The sequence below is a fragment of the Mchenga conophoros genome, linkage group LG3 (genome assembly GCF_057382185.1).
Source record: "Mchenga conophoros isolate Kocher_MC1m ecotype Shallow Benthic linkage group LG3, M_conophoros_male_GT1.1, whole genome shotgun sequence".
Lineage (NCBI taxonomy): Eukaryota > Metazoa > Chordata > Actinopteri > Cichliformes > Cichlidae > Mchenga > Mchenga conophoros.
Genome location: NC_140528.1, coordinates 62334110 through 62341721, shown reverse-complemented (window position 1 = coordinate 62341721; position 7612 = coordinate 62334110).

The following is a 7612-nucleotide window of genomic DNA, read 5'->3' as shown; positions in this document are numbered from 1 at the left end:
CTCAGGCAAGAATTCCCCGGGGACCCGGAGGGGTTGACCAAGGACAAGTTCAGCCGGGGAGACCCCAAGGTCTTCTTTAACCGCGCAGCGCAACCCCAGTAAAACCCATGGAAGGCGGTCAACCCAGTTGCCATCTGTGAGAGAAGCACGGAACGCGGCCTTAAGCGACCGGTGGAAACGTTCGCACATCCCGTTGGCCTGCGGGTGGTACGAAGTGGTTCGGCGGACCTTGACCCCCAGGCCGTCAGCCATGGCAGACCAAAGCTCGGAAACGAACTGGGGGCCCCTGTCTGAGGTAATGTCGGCGGGGGGACCGAAACGCGAAACCCACGTTGACAAAAATGCCCTGGCCACTGCTGCTGCTGTAGTGGACGCCAGAGGCACTGCCTCAGGCCAGCGGGTTGTGCGGTCCACTACAGTCAAAAGGTGCGTGAAACCTTGTGACTGCGGCAGAGGACCAACCAGATCCACATGCACATGATCAAAACGCCTCCCTGGAACGCGGAAGGATTCGAGGGGCGCCTGTGTGTGCCTATGGATCTTAGCGCGTTGGCATGGGATGCACGCGGCTGCCCAGTCTTTCACCGATTTACGAAGGCCCGGCCAAACAAACCTAGAGCTGACCAGCTTGACCGAGGCCCGGACGCCTGGATGAGAGAGGGCGTGTACGGAGTCAAAAACGCGACGACGCCACGAAAGGGGAACTACAGGGCGTGGACGGCTGGTGGAAACATCGCAAAGCAGGCTAGGCCCGCCGTTCCACACGGGTCTGTCCTCCAGTACAAGGTCCGTTTGCGCAGACCGAAGGGCAAGGACGTCCGGGTCGGCTTGTTGGTCCGCGGCCATAGCCTCAAAGTCTATGCCAACATAAACAGGAGAAACCAGCACGCGGGATAGACAGTCAGCCACGCAGTTGGACTTACCAGCCACGTGCTGAATGTCAGTTGTGAATTCGGAAATGGCTGCCAACTGGTGCTGCTGGCGCCTGCTCCAGGGATCGGAGACCTTGGACATCACGAATGTCAAAGGTTTATGATCGACGTACGCGGTGAAGCTCCGACCCTCGAGAAAAAAACGAAAATGCCGCGTGGTGAGGTGTAGGGCCAGCAACTCCCTGTCAAAAACGCTATATTTGCGCTCACTGTCTCTAAGCGTGCGACTAAAAAAAGCGAGCGGTTGCCAGACACCGGAGACCCGCTGTTCTAACACTGCGCCCACTGCCACGTCCGACGCGTCGGAGGTCAACGCAATCTCCGCCGACGGAAATGGATGGGCCAGCAGAGCGGCGTTTGCCAGCGCGGTCTTGGCCCCAGAAAATGCCTGGATGCGTTCAGGGAGCCAATCAATCGGGTCCTTAGCTGTTTTACCCTTCAAGGCAGCATAGAGAGGCTGCAGCAGGTGCGCAGCTCTGGGGAGAAAGCGGTTGTAGAAATTGACCATCCCCAAGAACTCCTGCAGCGCTTTAACGGACGCAGGACGCGGAAAAGCCGAAACGGCCCGGACCTTGTCTGGCAACGGAACCACACCGTCGGCGGAAATGCGGTGGCCGTGTGCCGCCAAGCGCTGGAAAACCTGATGCAGATGGGACGCGTGCTGACTTTCAGAGCAGCTGGCCACCAATATATCGTCAAGGTACACGAAGACGAAAGGCAGCCCGTGCAAAACAGAGTCCATCAACCGCTGAAAAGTCTGGGCGGCGCCTTTCAGGCCGAACGGCATGCGCAGAAATTCAAACAGGCCGAAAGGGGTAATAATGGCAGTTTTGGGGACGTCTTCGGCGCGCACGGGAACCTGGTGATACCCCCGCACCAAGTCAATTTTAGAAAAAATCGAGGTGCCGGCGAGGTGGGCGGAAAAATCCTGGATGTGGGGAATGGGGTAACGGTCATTCTCCGTGACATTATTCAAACGGCGAAAATCCCCACACGGGCGCCACCGACCGTCTGACTTGGGCACCATGTGTAGCGGAGAAGCCCAGGCACTATTCGAGCGCTGCACTATGCCGAGGCGCTCCATTGCGGCAAACTCTTCCCGAGCGACGGAGAGTTTCGCGGGGTCGAGGCGGCGCGCGCGTGCGAACACTGGGGGACCGACCGTCGGAATATAATGTTCAACCCCGTGCTTCGTTGCCGTATTCGAGAAATTAGGAACAGTCAGTGAAGGGAACTCCAAGAGCAAACGCTGAAAAACATTCCCTGAAGTCACTAAATTAGCCCGATTCAGGGGCTCGATGGCGCGAGTGAAACAGGGCATTGAAGAAAAAGACAGTGCGTCGATTAAGCATCTGTTAGCGACATCGACCAGCAGTCCGTGGGCACAAAGAAATTCAGCGCCCAAAATAGGTACAGAGCTAGCGGCAACAACAAAGGTCCATTGGAAATCCCGACCATGAAAACAAACAGTCACGAACCTTTCCCCGAACGTTGCGATGGGAGAGCCATTAGCCGCAATAAGCTGCGGTCCGCAGCCCGCTGCTAAACTGTCGGCTCCGGACGGGGGAAGGAGGCTCTTCTGGGAGCCGGAGTCGACCAGGAAACGTCTCCCAGAGCGCGAGTCTTCTATGAAGAGCAGTTTTTCTTTGTCGCCAGCGGTCGCGGCCGCTACAGCGCGCTGGCGGGGTCCATGTCCCAGGGTCGGAAAAGCGCAAGGCGGCAGGCAGCGGCGCACTCCAGCGCCAAAACGCTGATGGTAGAAACAGAGGTCCCGTCCGTGGTGTCGCTGTGCCGCGATCTTTGCCGTCAGCGAAGGATCGGGTACGTCGTGGCAGGTCAGCAGGGAAGTGGAAGGCGCCGCCGGCAAGGCTGGAACTAGGTCGTGATCGTGGGAAGTGCGGGTAGCCAGGAGGATACGATCCGCGTCCTCAGCCAGGGAGCGATAATCCTTCGTGCCCAGAAGCGGAGAGTTGGCGAGGCCGGCTCTCACGGCCGCCGGCAGCTGTCGGAGGAAAATGTGGGCGAAGAGGAATCCCCCGTCGTCCGGTCCGAGAAAGGATAGCATGTGCTCCATCAGTTCGAGAGCCGTACCACCACCCAGGCCTGAGAGGGAGAGGAGCTTCTCGGCTCGCTCTGCGTCGGTGAGGGCATAGCGCCGAAGAAGCAGCTCCTTAAGGGCGATGTACTTCTCTCGGGTGGGTGGGTCCCGGAGGAGAGTCAACGCACGACGGGTGGCTAGCGGGTCGAGAGAAGCCACCACATGGTGATATTTCGTGTCGTCAGCCGAGATGCCACGAAGGGCAAACTGGGCCTCCACGTGCACGAACCACGACGGGGGATCGTGAAGCCAAAAGTCCGGCAGCTCGAGCGCCACAGCAAACGTAGCTGCAGCCGGAGGCAGAGGGCTGGTGGCTGCTGATGCATCCAGAGCGGAGTCGGCGCCACCATCGGACAGCAGCATGTTCGAGTCAGGGGTCACCAATGTGGAGGTAAACACAGACGACACGAGAGCTCTCGATAAACACTGCTCGTTTATTACTCATCACCACAGAACTGAACACTTTCCCTCCAAAACACAGCAACAACACTTCCTGAGAACTGGGTGTGAGTGGAGCCCTCCAGTGGTCCACCACAATATAGTCTTTTACAAGTCAACAAGTGGTCACCGTACTCTAATAGCTCAGCTGTGCTGTAGATGGGTTTCCCTCTTCACTATCAATCATGTCTTTGTCCTATAAAGTGGGAGAGCAACTACAACTACACTGGTGACTTTTCATTTTGTCCTGTTAACATTTGTAACTAATTTGTTGACTTTATGTCATTTTAGTTTCTAATAAAATGTCATGCAGTCCTGTGTTCCCTGTTTTAATTAAATCTGTGAATTAGGATGCAGAAGCAGAAAGTTTAGAGGTTTTATTGCAGGGTTAATAAATGGTGGTGTGAGAGAAATTCTGCACAGACTCTGAGTCTGAAAGACGAACAGTGTTTGGAGTCTGCTGTTACCATCACAGCTGTGTAGGTGGCAGTAATACAACTTTATGCTGGTTCTCAGCCACTAATGAAAAAGAAGTGAGCTTCTTACAGCTCTTCATAACTTACTGTTATTACTGTATTTTTATTTTATCTGATCAGCAATAATTCAGTTCATTAAAGTGTTTGAAATGTTATTAGTGTTATTGCTCATTATTATTACTGTGATTAGTGTAATGGCTTTAGGACCCAGGGGATCAAACAGAGGGTATAAAAAAGGAAGTAGCAGCAGGTGCTCTTCTTCTTCTTCTCTCCTTTGTTCTGATGTGAGGCTGTGGACTGTGGTGTTTTTGGGATGCTGCAAAGTTTTGGAGTGTGAACAGAGTGTGCTGAGGAGATCGTGTCACCATATAAGTGAGCATACTGCCCTTTAGCAGAGATTCAAGGTATAGACTGAATGTTTTTAAGTTATCTTTCTTTAAGCCTTTAAATTAAATTTATTTAAATTAATCTTTAAATTACCAGTTAAAATATTATCCTACAGGATCGAGGCCTCAGTGCTCCGGTGTTTTTGATTATTATATTAGTGTATTTTTGTTTATTTGATCAGCAATAATTCAGTTTATTATGTGTTTGAAATAAATTGACTGACTGAATCACAGCTGAAAGTGTTTTTTTGTTCTTGTTGTTTAATGCATTTACTCTGAGTGTGTGATTATTGTGCTGCTGTTACAGTCTTTCTGTTTTACTTCTCAGCACTGCCATCATGTGTCTGAATATACAGCATACAGTCAAACTCAACAACCTCAGTTAAAGATTTGCTAACATTTAAAGCTGTTGAGCACCAGTGCAGGTTATTTTTGACCTGTGTTTGTGTTTTTGAATAAATCTCTTGAAGTTTTTGCAAATTAAAAATGTTGTATATTTCTGACGGATGTAAAACTTTTAAAAAACTGAAAGAAATTTCAAATAAATTCAGATCTGCAAAGAAATGCATTGATTATGTTTTATTCAAGAATCAATATCAAACAGTATCACAAGATCAAACTGCAAAGAATAACGTCTTTACTCTTCTGACTGGCCTACATGTGTGTGAAAGACTGTTGGTGGTCACCATCTTTTCTGCCACAGGCTTATTTTTATCCACTAACAGGCCTCATGGTTTCTGGTTGGGTCACCATGAACAGAGAAAATACAGCCTGTGGTTTCAGCCTCAAGTCTTCAGTGTAGCTGATGTTTAGTTTTATGTTATCAGCTCACAGCAAAGAGTTAACAAGGAGCACAGACAAAGAGCACAGTATGAATTTCACTTTGACCTCTGTGTGCATGACACATGTTTACATGATGTGCCTGTACTGGAATAACAGTAATGATGATCAAATATTCATTTATCTACATAAAATCATGTCTCGCTAAAGTAATGGTAAATGGCCTGTATTTATATAGCGCTTTACTAGTCCTTAAGGACCCCAAAGCGCTTTACATATCCAGTCATCCACCCATTCACACACTGGTGATGGCAAGCTACATTGTAGCCACAGCCACCCTGGGGCGCACTGACAGAGGCGAGGCTGCCAGACACTGGCGCCACCGGGCCCTCTGACCATCACCAGTAGGGTAAAGTGTCTTGCCCAAGGACACAACGACCGAGACTGTCCAAGCCGGAGCTCAAACCGGCAACCTTCCGATTACAAGGCGAACTCCCAACTCTTGAGCCACAATCGCCCCACAGTAAGAGAGTAAGAGATTATTTTGTAAACGTCTTCGTCTTCATCATTTTTCAAATCAAACTATTATTTGCACCAAAGTTAATTTATTCAAAGCTAATAACTGAAAACAAAATGAAATTTCTTCATATTTTTGTTCATTTTTTGCACTTTAAGAAAAGTTTTTTCTTTAACGTGTGAATATTTCTGTAACTGTTGGTGACCTCATAGCTGCAGGCTTATCTGCACCATCTCTGCACTTAAACATTACAGTGACTTCATTATTTCCATCAGCCTGCAGAACTAAAATGAGGAAGAACAATTGAAGCTAAATATGAGCTGCCTTCCAGATCACATGCTTTAGCTCTGACAGCACAAACAGATGATGAGGAGACTGTGAGACGTTAAACAGGCAGAATACAGAGCTCAGAGTTTTACACGTTCTGGTTTGTTGTCTTTCACACTCCTTAAAACGTGAGAGAATGTTTACTGATCTTCATTTTACTATAAATAACACCTCGGTGTGTAAATTGCCTTGATTGCTAATTTACTGTTAATAGTTAATATTTATTATTATTATCTGAGAAAGAAAACCATAAGAATCTAAAATCTAAAACAAGATGCTAAAACAGGGCCAACTTTCTCTAAATGTAATCACACAGAGCTCAGATGAGTAGAGAGTGTTTCCACAGCAGGTGTGTGTTTCCACAGCAGGTGTGTGTTTGCACAACTGAAGGTTTGCAGGTTGAACACTGGAGAAGATCAGAGACAGAAGAAGACTGGATTAAGTGGATAAACTACAAGGGTGATTCTCTGCAGTCAGGCTAGTTTCCTCAGTGTGCTGTAACTCAGTGAGTGGATGAACAGTCGGTCCTTTTATGTGCAGCTATTTGAGGATGAAGAACAAATGTGCCAACCTGAGCTGACTGGAGCAGGTGAGGAAGATGACTAACACATCCCACTGACAAGGAAGAGCTGTGGAGCTGTGACAGACTGTGGCAACATCAATGAAAAAAGGCAGAAATCGAATAATTATTTTATTACAGTCCTGATATCAGACCTCTGTTTATTTGTTTATTAGAAGCTCAGATATTAACCCTCTAAAGCCTGAATCATAAATAAAATGACATTTTTTTATAAGCTGGTGTGTCTTTTTGAACCTTCTGAGAAATAAATATTTTTCACATGAGGTGGAAAAAATCTTTTTTAGCTGCATCTGGCATTTTTTGTACAATTTGTTTCTCAGTTTATCTTCAAATAGAAACATTAAAGTTTTTTTTAACACATTAAACTTTGAGTTTCCTTTCAAAATGTTCAAAAATCTTTTACAAAACTGGTAAAAATGTCTTTGAGGAATCGTTGAAGGCTCGTTGACTGATGTCAGCCATGTTGGATGTACTTGTGACCTCTGACGCCGGCATCTACAGCTGCAGAGGACGTATAAAAGGGACAAATTCAGTCACAGAAGAAAGTAACTCTGTCACCATTCAGAAAACTGGTGAGTTTAAAATTTTAATCTGGAATAAAACAACTTGTATTCTCCAAAGTTTCTCCATTTCTAAATATGTGGAACCTCTTAATGTAGAGTTTGTGACCTTTGATTGTCTCTGAAAATTTAGTTCTATGTTTTATATTTAATTAGTGGATAAATCATTGAACCTAATACAGCTGATTAAAGTTATTGACCTGAACTGCAGAAAAGAAAACATCAAACTTCTTCATCCTGTCATGTGATGAAAAATGAGGACCTAAATGCACTCTGAGACAGACTGAATAAGAAAAAATGAAACTTTACACACACACACACACACTGAGAGGGAAGTAAAACTCAACATAAGACACAAGAAACAAATGAATACCAAAATAAAACAGGAAGACAACAAAGAATTTAACCTAAAAAACCCTCAGAAATACAAAGTAAGACCCGGGATCATGACACACTCCAGATTTCTACATCCTCTTTAGTTTCATCAAATATTCCCATATTTGATGATTTGATTAAGA